The following is a 21,000-nucleotide window of genomic DNA, read 5'->3' as shown; positions in this document are numbered from 1 at the left end:
CGCCCAGAAAAATTAGAGGAATTGATACAAAACTTCCACGGTGCTAAGATATTTTCATCAATTGATTTACGGAGTAGTTTCTGGCATATAGAATTGGCCCCAGAGTATAGAAAATTTACAGCATTTATCGTATTCGGTAGATGTTACCAATTTAAACGATTGCCATTTGGTTTAAACATATCAGCAGCTTTTATTAGGGAATTTAATACTATACTCAGTCCTGAAATTTTACAAAAAATTACTTGTTATGTTCATGATGTGATTATAGCAGAACCCTCTTGGGAACATCACAACGACACATTAAATCAGTTTTTACAGATCATGAAAGAGCATGGTGTCACAGTAAATATACCAAAATCCAAATTTGGAAGGCGAGAGGTCAAATTTCTAGGACACATAATTTCAGAGAAAGGGGTAATGCCTGATCCAGAAAAACTAACGGCAATCAAAGAATTCTGTACTCCATATAATAAGAAAACTCTCAGAGGATTTCTAGGTCTCACCGGATTGTATAAAAAATTTATTTGTATCGACTCTCTCGCAACACCACGCCTATGTGCATTGACTGGAGAAAACACGCCATGGGTATGGGATCTACATCTACATCTACATTGATACTCCGCAAGCCACCCAACGGTGTGTGGCGGAGGGCACTTTACGTGCCACTGTCATTACCTCCCTTTCCTGTTCCAGTCGCGTATGGTTCGCGGGAAGAACGACTGTCTGAAAGCCTCCGTGCGCGCTCTAATCTCTCTAATTTTACATTCGTGATCTCCTCGGGAGGTATAAGTAGGGGGAAGCAATATATTCGATACCTCATCCAGAAACGCATCCTCTCGAAACCTGGCGAGCAAGCTACACCGCGATGCAGAGCGCCTCTCTTGCAGAGTCTGCCACTTGAGTTTATTAAACATCTCCGTAACGCTATCACGGTTACCAAATAACCCTGTGACGAAACGCGCCGCTCTTCTTTGGATCTTCTGTATCTCCTCCGTCAGACCGATCTGGTACGGATCCCACACTGATGAGCAATACTCAAGTATAGGTCGAACGAGTGTTTTGTAAGCCACCTCCTTTGTTGATGGACTACATTTTCTAAGCACTCTCCCAATGAATTCCAACCTGGTACCCGCCTTACCAACAATTAATTTCATATGATCATTCCACTTCAAATCGTTCCGCACGCATACTCCCAGATATTTTACAGAAGTAACTGCTACCAGTGTTTGTTCCGCTATCATATAACCATACAATAAAGGATCCTTCTTTCTATGTATTCGCAATACATTACATTTGTCTATGTTAAGGGTCAGTTGCCACTCCCTGCACCAAGTGCCTATCCGCTGCAGATCTTCCTGCATTTCGCTACAATTTTCTAATGCTGCAACTTCTCTGTATACTACAGCATCATCCGCGAAAAGCCGCATGGAACTTCCGACACTGTCTACTAAGTCATTTATATTTATTGTGAAAAGCAATGGTCCCATAACACTCCCCTGTGGCACGCCAGAGGTTACTTTAACGTCTGTAGACGTCTCTCCATTGATAACAACATGCTGTGTTCTGTTTGCTAAAAACTCTTCAATCCAGCCACACAGCTGGTCTGATATTCCGTAGGCTCTTACTTTGTTTATCAGGCGACAGTGCGGAACTGTATCGAACGCCTTCCGGAAGTCAAGAAAAATAGCATCTACCTGGGAGCATGTATCTAATATTTTCTGGGTCTCATGAACAAATAAGGCGAGTTGGGTCTCACACGATCGCTGTTTCCGGAATCCATGTTGATTCCTACATAGTAGATTCTGGGTTTCCAGAAATGAAGAATTTTTAAAAGTGAAAAACGCACTAACAACAGTACCGATTTTAGCAAATCCTGTTCTAACACAAAATTTTTGTTGGCCACTGATAGCGCGAAAACAGGTTTAGAAGTTGTTTTATTCCAAGAATACGAACAGGCAGGGCTAAGATCATGTAGAACAATTGCATTTGCCAGTCGTGTACTCACAAAAAGCGAGAAAAACTATTCAGTCACGGAGCTGGAAGCATTGGCCATTGTATGGGGCTTCCAACGTTTTCGATACTTCCTATTCGGAAGAAAAACAAAAGTATACACTGTTATCCGCCAAACTAACTCATGGGAGGTTATCCAGATGGATGTTAATACTACAAGAATTAGACTTCACTATTACACACATACCAGGACCAGCGAATGTATTAGCAGATGCTTTATCACGATGTCCACAGGGTGCATCCAATAACATAGGTTTGGAAGCAGCAGAAGACCAGTTTACAATGTACTATATGAAACAAGTACCTTTCGAAAACTACATTACGACAGCATTGAAAAACATATGCAAAGAACAGGACAAGGATCCCGAAATACTAGGAATCAAACACAAGTGGAGAAGTAAGGATTTTCCAGACATTCGACAGCACTATCTCGTAAAAAAACAATGTTTTATTTTTTAGACGGAATGTTGCAACGAATGAATGGTTAATTTACATCCCAGATGAACTAATTAATAAGTAAATATGGTATACACATTTAAGTAATGGCCACTTTGGACCAAAGAAATGCATTTTAAAAGTAAAACAAACAAGCCATTTTCCTAATATGAAAAGACGAATTAGAACAGTATTAGTCAAATGCAAAAAATGTATGAGGGCTAAACACATGACTTTCCAAACCAAACCACCTATGTTTCCAATAATTCCTAAAAAATTAAAACAAATAGCTGCAACAGATTTGATGGGGCTCCTCCCACGCACAAAAAATGGTTATATTTTCATATTTGTCGTTTTGGAACTTACTTCTAAATATGTTACCTTGACACCATTAAAACGGGCAACAGGTCTTACTATAAGTAAAGCATTTAGACAAGATTTTCTCAGACAAGTAGGTCGAGTGGAACGGATAATTTCGGATAATGGCCCACAATACAAATCAGTGCAATGGCAGAACATGTTAAAACAACACAAAATAAAACCCATCTACATATCTAAGTCCAAACCTAGGGTAAATCCAGCAGAACGATCTATGAAGGACATAAGCACTTTATGCCGATCATATGCAGGCAAAAGACACAACACTTGGGATATACACCTTAAAGATTTTCAAGAAGTAATAAATGAAATGCCACATAGCACTACAATACTACCTCCAGTTACTGTACTTAAAAATACTGAACCCCCAAACATAACCAGAGAAAAAGTTAGATTTCCTATTGTACCATGTAGGCAGCAGAAACAAGTCACAGCAACAGCACTCTCCAAGAATAGAAAGGCAGCCATTAAAAGAAAAGAAAGAGGAGATAGAACAGCAATTAAAAGAACATTCTCAGTAGGCCAGAAAGTATTTGTGAAAAAACATCATCTCTTCAGCAAACAGAAACAGAAAATACATAAGTTTTACGCTGCATACAAAGGACCTGTCATAATTAGCCGAATTGCTCATGATAATGCTGTGGAACTAATGAACCCAAAAACAGGCAAAACCTTAGGACCTCACCATGTGAGCCATATGAAAAAGTTTGAAGATTAATTTTATTACTGGTAAATAATCAGCACAATATTTCAAGATTATGTTGCAGATAAGATCGTCAGGAGAAAGAAGAATAAAGAGAGAGGAAGGTGGGAAAAAGAAAGTAGTTTCAATGAAAACAAAAACAAAAATAACACCAATAGTACCATAGATTAAGGTGAAGGGATAAAATGTAGATAGTCTAAGAGCATGACATACTAAAATGCTATACATCATGACACTACACAAAAATAAAAAACGAATTTGAGGATTCTTGTAGAAGTTAAGACTCAAAATATCTTAGAACTGTAACATGGAAAGGGCACCGAAATTTGTAAAGCTTTTTAAGAAGGTGTAAAACAATGTAGGTACTAGACATATGTTAGATGATTATAAGTAAAACTTTTTGCAAGAAACATTGTAAAAACTCCAGCAAAGACCAGATGTAACGACCCACAAGTTGCAATGCGAGAAGTATCAAGAAAGAAAAGGACGTAATTAATAATTCACGATTACTACAAGGCAGAAGCGTTGAGAGAAGGGAAAGGACAGCGAGACCAACAGAGGGCCCTTGTATCTGATGTGGGCAGTAAATCTGCCCACTAAGCGGAACCCTGCTGTGACAGAACACGGAAGGTCAAGAGGGTCTTGGGATGCCACGGCCCAGCGGATCGGGCAAAAAACGGCCCGACGAGAAGAGCTCTTGGGCAAGCCACCAATGGCAAAAAAATACACTCCTGGAAATGGAAAAAAGAACACATTGACACCGGTGTGTCAGACCCACCATACTTGCTCCAGACACTGCGAGAGGGCTGTACAAGCAATGATCACATGCACGGCACAGCGGACACACCAGGAACCGCGGTGTTGGCCGTCGAATGGCGCTAGCTGCGCAGCATTTGTGCACCGCCGCCGTCAGTGTCAGCCAGTTTGCCGTGGCATACGGAGCTCCATCGCAGTCTTTAACACTGGTAGCATGCCGCGACAGCGTGGACGTGAACCGTATGTGCAGTTGACGGACTTTGAGCGAGGGCGTATAGTGGGCATGTGGGAGGCCGGGTGGACGTACCGCCGAATTGCTCAACACGTGGGGCGTGAGGTCTCCACAGTACATCGATGTTGTCGCCAGTGGTCGGCGGAAGGTGCACGTGCCCGTCGACCTGGGACCGGACCGCAGCGACGCACGGATGCACGCCAAGACCGTAGGATCCTACGCAGTGCCATAGGGGACCGCACCGCCACTTCCCAGCAAATTAGGGACACTGTTGCTCCTGGGGTATCGGCTGGGAAAAACCTCCAGGGCTAACAACCGTGGTTGTAAATTTGTGGCTCGAAGAGTCACCCCTTACATAATACTATCAATCATGGAAGAGTGTAATGTGAAACAAATTACCCCAGGTGGACAATCCACCGCACCAAGGTGCGCAAGCAGACTATCGGATTCTGGGGAGTCTGCAGCATTGCACAGAGATGAATCGGGACATGATAAGACATCAAGCAAATTGAAATGTAAAAAAACAAGTTACATAGCTACTTTCAATGTAAACTCTCTTTTAAAAACAGGAAAATTAAAACATCTTACAGATACCCTCAAACATCATAGAATACTCATAACATCACTACAAGAAACTCGATACATAGATGAAAACAATTTTGATTCCGGAGGTTTCAGAATATACAAAGGAAAGGTAGGCAAAAGAATAATGAAAAACACACCCCACCTCGGAACGGTCTTTATGATAGATAAAAGTATTTTAGACTCCATTATCAGCTTTCAATCACAATCGGAAAGACTCTCCACACTCACTTTTAAATCTGCTAATAGAGTATACACAATTGTGAATGCACATGCCCCCATAAATGAAGACAATAGGAAAAATAAGGAAAAGGTGGAACGTTTTTGGGAACAACTAGATGACATGGTGCAAAAGATCCCAGACAAACACAACATCATACTTACGGGGGACTTCAATGCTCAAGTAGGAAAAGAGAAGAAATACAAAAATATTGTTGGAAACTACCCAGCGCACAATAGAACTAACCAAAATGGAGTCAGATTAGTAGAACTCTGCCAAGCGCATGGCTTGATCCTGAAATCCACAGCCTTTAAGAGACTACCCAGAAAACAGAAGACATGGACCTCGCCAAACCCACACTTGGGTGAATTTCAGCTTGATCATGTGGCGATAAAATGGAAACACCATACAGAAATACAAAATGTCAAAGTACTCAGAGGAGAAAACTTGGATTCTGATCACTATCTTTTTAAAATAAAACTCAAAATTATCCCCAAAAGGAAAGATAGAAACAGTAAACCCAAAAGCAGAAGATACGATCCAGAAAAGATAATGAATTCGAAGGAGTTTCCCCCCGCGACTCAAGATATAAGGAACCAAAATTGGGATCAAATGAAGGAAAGCCTACTAACCAAAGCTGAACAAATAGCACCTATAACCAAAATCAAAAAACACGCATGGTGGACAGAGGAATGTGACAAACTTATTGAGCAAAGAAAGAAAGCATGGCAACAGATGCAATCTCAGAAAAATGAATATAATAGGCAAAATTTCCTGAGTGTAAGAAAACTAGTGAGTAAAAACCTCAAAAGAATTAAAAAAGCACAAGAAGATCAACTCCTTTTGCAGATCAACGAAGACTTCAACAAAAACAAGACTAGGAGCTTTTACAGAACTTTTAAACAAAAAATAACCAAGTACAGCCCACCGACACTCCAATTACAAGATAAAAATGGTAATATTGCACACAACAACAGGGATAATTGCAAAATTTTGAGGGAATATTTCAGAAACCTTCTCAACTGTAAAGAACCAATTGAAAAAATGGATTTCAGCAACTCAACTTCAACAAGTCCTAACTCAGAACCACCCACCGTCGAGGAACTACAATCAATCATTTTGAATCTCAAAAACTATAAGGCTTCGGGAGAGAACCAAATTACAGCTGAACTGTGGAAAAATGTCAATAGAAATGCCATAGAATCTCTCCAAAACATATTTGAAGAAATATGGAAAACAGAAAGAATTCCGGATGAATGGAAGATGGCCCTCATTCACCCAATTCATAAGAGGGGATCCAGAACAGACCCCAACAATTACAGAGGGATTTCGCTCCTTGACATAACATACAAAATACTGTCCAAAGTCCTTTTGAACAGAGCAGAACCCCAGCTAGATTGTCAACTTGGAGAATACCAGGCAGGCTTCAGGAAGGGAAGATCCTGCCCAGAACAAATTCTAAACCTCAAAAATCTTATGGCCACCAAAAATCGAGAGCAAAAGCGTATGTCATCACATTCATTGACTTTCAAAAGGCGTACGACTCCATAGACAGGGAATCTCTAATCTCCATATTAAAAGAATTGAACCTAGACAATAAAACTACAAACCTAATTAGAGAAACCATCACCAACACATACTCCAAAATTAAATTTATGGGAGAACTCTCAGACCTATTTGAGATAAAAACTGGAGTACGACAAGGTGATGGACTCTCTCCATTGTTATTTAACTGTGCCCTAGAAAAAATAGTAAGAGAATGGAACAAGAAAATCAATAGTGGAATCCGACTAGGAACAAAAAACAAAGGCATCAAGGTTAATTGCCTAGCATTTGCAGATGATATGGCCCTACTAGCTGAAACATGGGAAGAAGCCAAAGAACAGATCCTCGAATTACAGAAACAAGCAGAGAAAACAGGCCTTAAAATTTCTTTTGAAAAAACCAAAATAATCACAAATATAAAAAAGCCAATGAAATATCTTAAAGTAAGAGACCAAAAGATCGAAATTGTTAAAGAATTCAAATATCTTGGTGAATGAATTAGCTGGAACGCCCTTGAGAAAAAAGCAATAGAAATAAGAAGAAACAAAGTTGAACTAGCCTTTCAGCTTACTAAAAATACTTATAATAAAAAGTCCCTCTCATGGAATTCAAAAATAAAACATTACAACACTGTCATTAAACCAGAAGCACTATATGCAGCTGAGACATTATCTATCACTAACCATGGCCCAATTGAAAGGCTAGAGATCAAAGAAAGAAAAATATTGAGAAAAATTTTAGGCCCCAAATTTCATAACGACAAACTAATTCATACCAAAAATGAAACACTCTACAAAACCACAGAAAAACTTTCGGATACAATGAGGAAAAGAAGAATTGAGTTTTATGGGTACATTCTCAGAATGAACCCAAATAGACTTACAAAAAGAATGTTTGACTACTTCAGGAATAAAAAATCCAAACCAAATTGGTTTATCCAAACAGAGAAAGACTTAAGAGAACTACACATCACAGAAAAAATGCTCACAGACAGGACCGCAAAAATGATAAGCAAAGACAGAAAAGAGGGATTCCAGCTCCAAAATAGAAAGAAAAGAACGATTGTCATCTCTGATGAGGAAAGAAAAGCAAGATCAGAAAGAATGAAGCAGTACTGGGCGAAAAGAAAGGCACAGAACACACAGAAGTGATTGATTCAACGTACCCCAAAGTTGGGTGAAACGAAGAAGAAGAAGAAGAATAAAAATATTCTTCTCTTGCCAATATAAACATATTTTCGAGAATAATGTGGAAGAATATAAAAATATAAATGAGTAATACAAACTAGCATAGAACCAGAATAACGTGGCTGAACAGTAGGCAACAAAATTTAGATAAAGGAATAATTTTTGACTGACTTAGACAACGATTCAATCATTCCCTAAATTCAGTGCAAAAATTAAGTTCGAAGGGTGGTGATATGTAAGGTGCCAGGCAAATCCAACACCTTCCATGAAAACCCTGACATGATAAGCAAATCCAGTAGTATGTCACATAGCTCCGAATAAATCGTGACATTAAATTAACCAAAGTAATACGAGTAACGAGTGAGCAAATTGAATACCACAGATTAACACAAGAATGCCTACATGCATGTCATACCTTCCCACCGTGAGACAGACGCAGTTCCGAGGGGAGAAATGAGACCAGAAGCCGAGAGCAGAACTGTGTTAAACTAGAAGGCCCTACGATAAGGGACGGACACCCACGTGGCCAGCTTACCACCAGGACCATCCTCCAGTCCATGTTAAAAGCTAGAGCCCTCCAGAAGAACAGTATATATCTTACGATAACACTAAAAGGGACACACCAGCCGCAAGTTTTAGCGTGAGACTTTTTCACGTCTTTGTTACGTTGCAAACCTAAAAAAACATTGCCCCACCACGAAAAGTAACCGCTAGGACCACCCCCCAGCCCATTTTAAAAGCTAGATCCCTCCAGAAGAACAGTATAGATCTTACGATAACACAAAAAGGGCCACACCAGCCGCAAGTTTTAGCGTGAGACTTTTTTGCGCCTCTGTTACGTTGCAAACGTTAAAAACATTGCCCCACCACGAAAAGTAACCGCCAGGACACCCCCCAGCCCATGTTAAAAGATAGAGCCCTCCAGAAGAACAGTATAGATTTTACAATAACACCAAAAGGGCCACGCACCACCTGCAAGTTTCAGCGTGAGGCTTTTTCGCATCTCTGTTACGTTGCAAACTTTAAAAACATTGCCCCACCACGAAAAGTATAACGTTTCTCATTGGATAGACAGAATTTTTGTAGGCGGAGCTTAAGGCTAACATTGAGACCCTGATTGGTCAGATGAAAACACAGCCAGACAGTTTTTTTTTAAAACCAACTTTGGTAAATTGTAGTAAGGAGAAGTTAGGAGGGAGTTGCTTCGGAGACGGCGAGCTGTACGGAGCAGCGCCGGCCGCCGCCCCCTGACGAACACCGACAGGGTAATGAACGCACGTGATGCCGCATTTTTGAGCACGTAAGGCTTCACTCAGAACTGCAGAAGTCTCATCTATTACATCCCCTTTTTACATAATACTAGTGTCGATCGTCAATTGAAGCTCATGGTCTTCACATTTGCTACTTAAGTTAAAATCTGAAACGCGATGCTTTTTCTGTTATATAATTATTGAGAAGCCACATCAGCCACTGTAATTTACGACAAGTTAGATAAGTAATTAAAGATAATTGAGGGTCACTGTAGACCATTTTGATAGTTTTCTCTTTTGTGAAACTTAATTTAAACCTAGATTATAGATGTGATATGGCATAGGTCATCCTTCGATCCATTGTAGAACTTGGAAACCCATTCAGGGAATATTCGTTCACATTTTTGTTGAACGCAGTTGGTTTTTATCATCCTGTATTAAAACATTTCCTTTTATCAATAGTGCAATTTATAAACAATGTTTTGTGAGTAGAATAAAATTTCCAATGGTAAACTTAACTGCTTTTTCGACGTTATTTTACCAGCTAACTAAAAATAGGAAAGCCTTGAACCCCTTCCACTAAATTTAGTTAGTATTAAGATTCTTTTACAGGTTTTTGGTTATATTATCGCTAGTCTCACTGAACTCTTCTGAACTCTACATGTCATGTGTGGTCTGGCGTCTCCTTACCAGCAACAGGTCCCAGGTTCAGACTAGTCAATTCCCTAAAAAACACGCTCAGAGCGTCGTTGCGTGACAGTTGTAGGGAGACACGACTTAGAACAAACAGAAACCACGCAGAATGTTAGAGGTGATATGATACAAATCTTGTGTGTGTGTGTGTGTGTGTGTGTGTGTGTGTGATTCTGAATATTGATGAGTGATATATTATAACATCTGTCCCTGTGTGAGACTGAGTACCACTTGGTGATATTGCGGGAACGTGACCAAGTAAGGAAAGTACAGTGTAAGCAGAGCAGGGACGAAAGGGTTATCAGTCCAGCGACGATACGGGCTCCAATGGGAACGTCCACTGACATGACTTTGACAAAGACCAGATTTTTATACCCCTGCACATCGGAACGAACGTCTCGTAAATGACGAGTCTGTCGGCTGTTGGCACAATCGTGGCAGGCGTTCATGACGCCCTCTTGTGGTGTTTTTACATCATTAATGTGGATTGCACACACCAAAGATTTCAGATTTCGCCACAAACCAAAATCCAGTGGATTAAGACCGAAGGAGTGACCTGGCCACTGTACTGGACCTCTCAGACAACAGACCAGGCTCTGGACGTACGCCGGCCGGTGTGGTCGAGCGGTTCTAGGCGCTTCAGTCTGGAACCGCGAGACCACTACGGTCGCAGGTTCGAATCCTGCCTCGGGCATGGATGTGTGTGATGTCCTTAGGTTAGTTAGGTTTAAGTAGTTCTAAGTTCTAGGACTGATGACCTCAGATGTTAAGTCCCGTAGTGCTCAGAGCCATTTGAACCAATCTGGACGTATGCGTATTACAGACGCAGATCAAGATCGACGCATTTTGTGAGCAGCAGTAGTCAACTAAATATCATCCAGATACGAAATCCGGGCACTTGTTGCTCATCAGAGACGTTGGGAACTGTTTGTTTGTAGCAAGGTTAAGATCACGTGTTGATTCTGTCCTGGCAGCCACCAAGTAGGGCTACTCTGGTGTCGTTAAGGCGGCGACTAGAGGATAAATTGGCGGTCTGTCGGCTTTAGTGATGAGAGTAGATTCTGTGGTATGAGAATAATGGACACAGTGTAGAACTGGTAACCCATCAGTCATAAATCGCGGAGTCAAGTAACCAGTTCCCGCTCCCCCCCAAGTACAACAAAGAGTGTAAATCGGGAATACCACTAAGTTAAGCTAATACTATCGCCCAAAAAGTATATACTTTTCCGAAGCCCACCATCTCAGTCTGAGATGGAACGAAAGATTAAAATAACAGAAATAGTTGTTATTCCCATGCTGCAGCCGGCCGGTGTGTCCGAGCGTCTCTAGGCGCTTCAGTCTGGAACAACGCGACCGCTACGGTCGCAGGTTCTAATCCTGCTTTGGGCATGGATGTGTGTGACGTCCTTAGGTTAGTTAGGTTTAAGTAGTTCTGAGTTCTAGGGGACTGATGACCTAAGATGTTAAGTCCCACAGTGCTCAGAGCCATTTGAACCATTTGAACCCATGCTACAATTTCTTCTGCAGGACAGTGTACGCCAACATACAGCTGAAGCTATGCAACGTATTCTTCGTGGTGTACAACAGCTGCCTTGGGAAGCAAGATCAGCAGATTTCTTGCCAATTTACACTTATCGTACGTACATGATGACGTGGGGACTTACTCGTCCTCCAGAGCCTGCAAGAACAACTGCCAAATTACAACAAATAGTACGCAATGTTTGGAACAATCTACTGTAGGATCTTATATGTCACCTTTGTGATGGTTGCATGCGAGAATATGCGCTTGCGTTGTAGCCAGATAGGGGACACTGTGTTCTGATACGACTGTTTTAGTACCATTTACTATAGCGTGTTTGTTTCATTTGGTGTGAATTAGTTATCCTATACAGCTACATTAAAGAACTACTGGTCACTGGGGGCCGAACCGCAAAATAACCTTGGGTTCGGTGTAGGTCGGCGGTGAGGTGGGTGTACTGCTGTGGCCTGTTCTGGGGTTGTGAACCACTGAGGGCTACGGCGGGGACGAGGCCTCTCCGTCGTTTCTAGGTCCCCGGCTCAATACATACATTCATACACACACACACACACACACACACACACACACACACACACACAAGGTTTTCCATGGGGTTCAAGTCCGGGCTACGTGCAAGCCGGGGCAAGATATCGATATCTTTATCTTCAAACCAGTTTCTGGTTCTAGCAGACACGCACATTGATACATTATCTTGTTGAAACATTAGCTTTCATCCCATAGGTATTCATACATTCTAACCAATTCTGTCTCTAGTATCCCAGTGGGCATTTTACAGTTCCTTCTAGTATTCAGCCAAACAATGCGTGACTTATCTTTAGCACAGAACGCTGCTCAAATAATAACACTTCCACCATCAGAGTTTCTGCTCATTTTTACCTGCTGCTCTCTTCTGTGATCATGCCAATAATATTGAAATACACGCTGCCCATCTAGATTAAACTTCTTCTTGCCACTGAAGAGTATCCCATTCTGCAGTCCATGACATATCGTTTCAGCAAACTCTAAACCAGCCAGTTCATGTTTGGGTGTTACAGCAGGTTTCTGCAGTCGTTTCTTGAATGCAGCTGTAAATAAGCAACAAGTTCTGAAGAAAAATAGTTTGTGGCCCTCGATTTGGGCAGAAATAGCCCTTTCTACCCCTCAGATAATTTTCTACTTTTCCCGTATTTTCCCTTCTGTCGACATGTCGTGCGCTCAGAATACGAAGTTATCAATCACTATACTTGAATAGTTCAACTTCCTGTCAGTTTGAAGATTAGTGAGTCCCATTTCCTTGTCATTGCCAATTCTTGCTTTTTGATCACATGATAACTGTTTTCCGTGTGGCGTTTCACGATCGTGATTTATGTACCCAACACGCACTGTCACTAATGGTGTCTGTTTTCTGTCTTCAGGAAAGGCATGTAGGCACGCACTAACACCGCAGCGAGCCGACTGCCTTCATACTGAGTTCCACCTTTTACCACCTGAATCGTTGATGTCTTGTTATATACTGTACTACTGGCATCAAATGCGACACCATTTGACAGCATTTGTCGGTCTACTGTATTTAATACTATTGCACATACCCTGTGCCCAACTATTCCAACCAAAAATGTTAATTTTCTCGCAAATAGCCATGCCTTTATACTGTTTTTCCACTACTGTATATACCTTGGATTACGTTTATTGTACTCGAAATACTGTCGTCAATTATATACAACTTCTTACTTTTCAAGTAATTTAAATAAGTGGCCTAAAATACATTTGCTTCCTCATTTATCGATACTAGGAGATTGTCTGACAAAAATCACTATAGCAGCTACAAATATTTTTCAACCCAGGCAATATTAGTAAAGTGCACCGAAGCCCCAAAGAAACTGGTATAGGCATGTGTATTCAAATAGAGAGATATGTAAACAGGCAGAATACGGCGCTGCGGTCGGCAATGCCTGTATAAGGCAACAAGTGTGTGGCGCAGTTGTTACATCGGTTGTAGCTGCTGCAATTGCAGGTTATCAAACTTTAAGTGAGCTTGAAAGTGGCGTTATTGTCGGCGCACAAGCGGTGGGACACAGTATCTCCGAGGTAGCGATGAAGTGGGGATTTTCCCGTACGCCCATTTCACGAATGTACCGTGAATATCAGGAATCCGGTGGAACATCAAATCTCCGTCATCGCTGCAGCCGAAAAAAGATCCTGCAAGAACGAGAGAAACGCGACTGAAGAGAATTATTCAGCGTGACAGAAGTGCAACCCTCCTACAAATTGGTGCAAATTTCAATGCTGAGCTATCAACAACTGTAAACGTGCGAACCATTCAACGACACATCATCGATATGGGCTTTCGGAGCCAAAGGCCAACTTGTGTACCCTTGATGAGTCCACGACATAAAGCTTTTCGCCTCGCCTGCGCTCATCAACAAAAAAATGGCTCTGAGCACTATGGGACTTATCTTCTGAGGTCATCAGTCCCCTAGAACTTAGAACTGCTTAAACCTAACTAACCTAAGGACATCACACACATCCATGCCCGAGGCAGGATTCGAACCTGCGACCGTGGCGGTCACGCGGTTCCAGACTGTAGCGCCTAGAACCGATCGGCCACCCCGGCCGGAGCGCTCATCAACACCGTCATTGGACTGTTAATGACTGGAAACATGTTACATGGTCGGACGAGTCTCGTTTCAAATTTTATAGAGCGGATGGACGTGTACGGGTATGGATACAACATCATGAATGCATGGATCCTGCATGTCCGCAAGGGACTCTTCAAGCTGGTTGAGACTGTGTAATGGTGTGGGGCGTGTGCAGTTGGAGTGAAATGGGACCCGTGATACGTTTTGATACGACTCTGACACGTGACATGTAAATACGCATCCTGTCTGATCACCTGCATCCATTTATGTCCATTGTGCATTCCGTCGGACTTGGGCAATTCCAGCAGGACAATACGACCCCCCTCCCCCCCCACCACCACCACCACTCACACATACACACACACACACACACACACACACACACACACACACACAGACGTCCAGAATTGCTACGGAGTGGCTCCAGGCATACTCTTCTGGGTTTAAGCACTTCCGCTGGCAACCAAACTCCTCAGACAAGAACATTATTGAGCACATGTGGGATGCCTTGCAACATGCCCTTCAGAAGAGATCTCCACTCCTCGTACTCTGACGGATTTATGGACAGCTCTATAGGATTTATGGTGTCAGCTTCCTCTAGCGGCTCTTCAGACATTAGTTGAGTCCATGCCACGTCGTGTTGTGGCATTTCTGCGTGCTCGCGGGGGTCCTACACGGTGTTAGGCAGGTGTGTCAGATTTTTTGGCTCTGCAGTGTAAATGAAAATTCGCCTTTATCCCGTGAAATAAGGTTGTAGAATGTTTATTTCTTTCTCCTGAATAATTTATCAAACGTGAGTTGTGCGCTTTTAGGAGTACGCGATTCTGTCGCGAGCTGCTACCTTGCGGAGTGAGCAGCAGCGCAGATGAGGGGGGCGCGCGCTATGTGTGCCGGTGGCGGCGGCGGTGGGCGCCCGCTGCCCGCTGGCTGCCGGGCCGGCTGATTTATCTGCTGCTCCACTGCTCTGCTCCACATCCCGCGGGCCCACGCAGCGCACCGCCGGCGCAGCCGCGGCCCGCAAGCCTTCCGCCGGCCCCGGCACATCCAGCTGCAACTGCTCGCTGCGGCTGGACTCTACCGCGCTCCAAAGGTCCCACGCTGCTCTCGCACTATCCTGTTCGAATCGCTCGTACCGTGTCATAAACACTATTGGATAGAGCCCACGCAGCATACAGTGGCCGATGCGCAGTGACCAAGTTTCGTCCAAACTGCTGGGCGAGTTCATTCGTTTGTCCAGAAGGGGCGGTCGACAGTATTTGTCGGCTTTCGGCCGGACGGTGGTGACAGACTCGATACGCATGCCCTGCAATCTTTCTCAAACGATTTTACGGAAACTACTCGGTAAAAAAAATCACTTTTGCGTTTCTTATAACTTTATATGTCAGCTTCATCATGATTTGACCATCATTTCGTTAATGGTCATACTTGTTGTGATATTTACAACGAAGTAAGACACTACGAGAAATTCGAAAAAGTATGGCCGGCCGTTGTGAACGTGCCGTTCTAGGCGCTTCAGCCCGGAACCGCGCTTCTGCTACGGTCGCAGGTTCGAATCCTGCCTCGGGCATGGATGTGTGTGGTGTGATGTCTGTAGGTTAGTTAGGTTTAAGTAGTTCTAAGTTCTAGGGGACTGACGACCTCAGATGTTAAGTCCCATAGTGCTTGGAGCCATTTGAAAAAGTATGTAATGAAAAACAGGGGCCGCTATGATTTTGCATTTGGTACATATTACAAAATATGTTGCTACGTATGACACTTAGCTAATATATCGATTTTTTATTTTTTTTGTTTTTTTTTTTTAAGTGTGAGGTGGACGTCGCAATCTGTTAGCAATCTCGAGACAACTCATTTGATGTAGCACACTCAACTGCGATCGCACCTCGCCAACGATTAATACCAGAGTTAAATAGTCACAACATTCCCCACATTTCATAATCTATTTGAGATATCGAATAGAGATTATGGCAAATGATACCACACAAAGAGGAGAGGACTATGCCATATGTTTATCATGCAAAAATTCATTATTTTTCGTGTTATTCCACCAACTACAGACCTCGTTAATGAAAGAATTTAATTTTTAAGGGCCATCGATAGCTGGCGAAAGAAGAAATATTATGGGTTTGAGAACAACATGACTGAAGACATTAGACGTTTGTTTTATACCGAGGAAGTGGCGTTTCATAAGCTACTGACCTTACGTTTCCTCAGTTCCTCAATTAATAAACTCAAAATACCAGTGTTTCAGAATTCTCTCGCAGTTGGGTCTGGACAACACGTTAATGAGGCGACATTTTGTAAACTCCGCTGTGTTTTGGGAAAAGAAGCAAATTTTAACATGGCAACCCGAAATTCGCCACCCATGATGCTTCTCTGAAAGTTACAAATGGTTAACAAGCCAAGCGAGAATAAAGCACTGCTTTTTCAGCGGAATTCTATTTAGAAACTATCCAAAGGAGAGGTGACAGATCTCTTTGATTGGTCGCCATGCAAGTGCAGGCGTGGAGGGGCTCTTCTTAATGTTCATAAAAAGTATGAGGTTCAGTTTAGAACGGCACCTTCCCTCCAGCACCTCGGCATTCCTCGTACCCCCCTCCCCCCCCACCACCCTCCCCCCGCCCAGCACTACCGCTCCTCTGACTGCATCTACCCGCCGGTATTTTGTACAGACTCTAACTACACAACAGAAAAGTTAGTAATCAAAAGGATGAGCGATGCACCACAAAGGAATTAACTGAATTGGACGGAAATCCCAAGATGTTATATGCACGTACAGAGAAAAAACATTACAATTGTAGAAAAATTGTACTATTCATTTAAGAAAAAGAGCTTCACAAATTGAGGCAGTCAGTAATGCGTAGGCCCATCTCTGGTCCTTATTCAAGTAGTTATTCGGGTTGAAATTGATTGACAGAGTTGTACGTTATCCTTCTGACAGATATCGCACCAAATTCCGTCCAATTGGCGCGTTATACCGTCAAAATCCCGAGCTAGTTGGAGAACCCTGCCTATAATTCTTCAAATGTTCTCAGCTGGGGAGAGAATCGGCGACCTTGCTGGCCAAAGTAGGGTTTGGCAAGCATGAAGACAAGCAGCGGAAACTCTCACCGTGTGTGAGCAGGCATTATCCTGCTGAAATGTAAGCCCAAGATGGCTTGCCATGTAGGGCAACAAAATGGGGCGTAGAATATTGTCGACGTATCGCTGTAGTGTAAGGCTGGTGTGTATGACGACCAAAGGGCTACTGGTGTGAAATGATGTGGCACCCCAGACCATCACTTTCGCATAGCGGACAACAGTCAGACTGGTATCCCACCGCTGTCCGTGAAGTCTGCACACTCGTCTTCGACCTGAAATCTGGAGTAGAACCCTCTGCAGTGATGAATCCTGCTTCGAAATGAGCCCCAATGACCAGCGAAGACGTTCTCCAGACGCCCTGGACAGCGGTGGGATACCAACCTTCTTGTCGCCCGCCACAAGGCCCAACAACCAATAATGGTTTGCGGTGCTATTCCTTTTTATAACAGGACTACTGTGGTCGTCATCCGTGGCACCCTTACACCACAGCGGTAGCTCGACGGTGTTTTGCGCTCCGTATTGTTGCCCTTCATGGCGACCTACGCTGCACTTACATTTCACCATGATAATGCACGCTCGCTCACAGCAAAATTTTGTACTGCATGACTTCGCGCTTTCCAAACCCTGCCTTGGCCAGAAAGGTCGCCGGATTCCTCCCCAACTGAGAATATTTGGAGCATCATGGGCAGTGCCCTCCAACCACTTCTGGATTTTGAGGCTCTATCTCGTCGACTGCACAGAATTTGGCACGATATCTCTCAGGAGGTATCCAACAATTCTATCAATCAATGCCACCCCGAATAAGTGCTTGCATAGGGACCAGAGGTAAACCATCGCGTTACTGATTGCTGTGTTTGTGAATCTCCTTCTTTTGAATAAATCGTTCAGTTTTTTCCGAAAGTAATAATTTTTTTGTCTGTATATGCACATCACATTTATTGATTTCCGCCGCATTCGAATAATTCCTTCGCAGTGCGCCTTTTCTTCCCCTTACAGTGTACTTATATAATGGCTTTAAGATAAGAAGGGAAGCATTAGCAAATCATCAAGCAAAATAATATACTACAAGAGCACCCAATGACAAATCCAAAATAACGGGGCTGAAACGTATGTTAACCAAAGCACGGTAACCAGCTCGAGCTCGGGCCCATAATCCGGATGGTTGGTCGACTCAGTACGGATTCTAAAACATGTACCCAGAAAATACATTAGATTTGCGTAACCAAAATAGCACACGTGTTTGGCGGCAGACAACTGGGTCCGTTTGACCGACAAATACTTGTTAACAGAGTGGAATTTAATAACTACAGAAGTTACAAAACACATATGGGCCTTAAAAGTCTTAAGCGACAACAAAAAATATTAACGGCAACTGGACGTAGGAAATACTAGCACCAGTCATGCAGGTAAAGATCAATGTAATTAGACAATAAAAAAATTCTAAAATTCTGAAACCTAGAAAACGCATGTACCAGTAGCGCAAATAAGTATCAAGATTAAGAGAGAGTAAAAAAAAATTATAGGTACCTAATACAGAACACATGCACCAGCAGCGCAGGTAAAAATAAGTCTTTCACAAACAGAACAAGACAAAATGGAATCGAATAAATGTTTAACGCAGCCACGTCCTTCTTAACTCGCTGCTGACCCATGGTAAGAGCTTAGGCCAAAACAACGGCATGTAGTAGAATCCAAGTCGGCTTACGGCAAGAACATCAAACGAAGTTCAATAGCAATCCACATAGGTTTTTATTAACTGAAGCAGGCACTTAACCACACACAAGAAAGTGCTCACCGTTATTCTTGCGATAGGCGTAGGAGAATTAACGACGATGTATGTAGCCACGTCCACCAGCCAAGATAGCAGAAAACAAGCCTAATCAAACTCTATAATATGGCCTATTACCATAAAAGCAAAAAGAGGGGGGGGGGGGAGGGGGGGGAGACTCTCCACTGGAGGTAGGCACGCCCCTCAAAGTAAACATCCACCATCCAAACGCGGCAAGTGGACCTACACAGCTAGCGAGCTCTGACCACAGTCCAAAATTACCCCTTCCCAGACAGTCAATACCAACAGACAGAGCTGCTCGTGCTCGTAACACCCGCTCGAAGCGGCCCGAGCGCGTCATCTCAAGAGAAGCCAGAGAAACAGTAGCTACGTAACGAAACCCAAAGACGTTCCACAACCGAAGATATGTATCAATATCAAAGAGGACATGGCTGATTCATAAGTACGACGAGAAAGAGAGTCCACGATTTTCTTCAGGTGCACCATGTCCACCTCAAGTCACTTACTGATACTGCATTCCATCATGCTACCAGGATGCAGGAATGTTGGTATCTACATTTAACTGGTTGCTCCAAATAATCTCAGATATTTTCTGTGGAATTAAGAACGGGTGATTGTGGAAGGGGGGGGGGGGGGGCAATCAAAGTGGGAGAACACACTGATGAGCCGAAATATTAAGGCCACTGTCCACCTCGAGGTTATATGCCTCCTGGTGCTGTTGCAGGCACGTGACGCAGCAAGGAAAGAATATAAGCGGAAAAGAGGCGAATGGGCAGTCATTACAGAGAAGATGCGGGTAGCAAATGCGGAAATCCACTGATGTAGGCGGTTTTGACAAACAGCACATTGACCTGGTGCTGCGACTGCAAACGAGTATCTCCGTAACGGCGAAGCTGGTCACCTGTTGGGTACTACTTTCGTGAGCACCTATAAAAAGTGGCTGAAGGATGGTGAAGTAATGAGGAGGCCGTATGGTACTGGACGTCTCAACACAAAACGTAGTGGTCGGAGGAGCCCCCGCTGTGTAATCCAGCATAGGCAGCGATCTGTGGCAGATGTGACGACAGCGTACAATGCTGGTGCAGGCACAAGTGTTTCAGAGCACTCCGTTCAAAGGCCGTTGTTGAACATGGAGCTCCACATCACACGACCCCTACGTGTTCCCGTGTTGCACCAACGATATAGTTAGTTATGATTGTAGCATCACTGAGTTTTCACTGTGTGTCAATAGAAATGCATCCCACTTCTTGTTACACCAGGTTGACGGTTGCGTCCTCATACGCTGTCATCCAGGTGAGTGGCTGCACGAAACACGCACTGAACCACAGATGCAGGCCGATGACGGCAGAATGATGCTGTCGTGTACATTGAGTTGGGCTTCCATGGGATGTGTGCCGGTAATCGAAGGCAACACGGTAGCAGTGGACTACGTGAACGTTATTGCGGACCACCTGCACTGTTTCACGCTCGAAGTCTCCCCTTACGGCGATGACATCTTCCAGCAGAATAACTGTCCGTGTTGCAAGTTCATAATCGTGCTACAGTGGTTTGAGGGGCATTATAGTGAACTCGCACTGATTTCTGGCCAGCAAATGCGCCTGATCTGTACCCAATGGAACACACATCGGTCGTCAGCTGAACACCCGTAATCCACAATTCCGCAATTTACGAGAATTTCTTGCCTGTGCTTATACATCTGGTGTCACATACTTATGGAATACTGTCAAAGACTTGTAGAATCACGCCAAACAGAATCTTTGTTACACTGTGTTTGAAAAGTAGAACGACACGTTATTGACTAGGTGGTCATAATGTTTTGGTTCTTCAGTGTATGTGTACAGACCTGCGAATACGGTTGTTCAGGTCTTCGAAGACGTGAGTTTCCACAGCGTATTCATCATGAATATGTGGAAGAAAGGGCTGCTTTTGATCATCGGGAATGTAAATACGCTCCCTCATTCCTGTTCACGGCAACTAAAATAAG

This window comes from Schistocerca americana, chromosome 2 (genome assembly GCF_021461395.2).
Source record: "Schistocerca americana isolate TAMUIC-IGC-003095 chromosome 2, iqSchAmer2.1, whole genome shotgun sequence".
Taxonomy (NCBI): domain Eukaryota; kingdom Metazoa; phylum Arthropoda; class Insecta; order Orthoptera; family Acrididae; genus Schistocerca; species Schistocerca americana.
Note: the sequence above shows the minus strand (reverse complement) of the source record.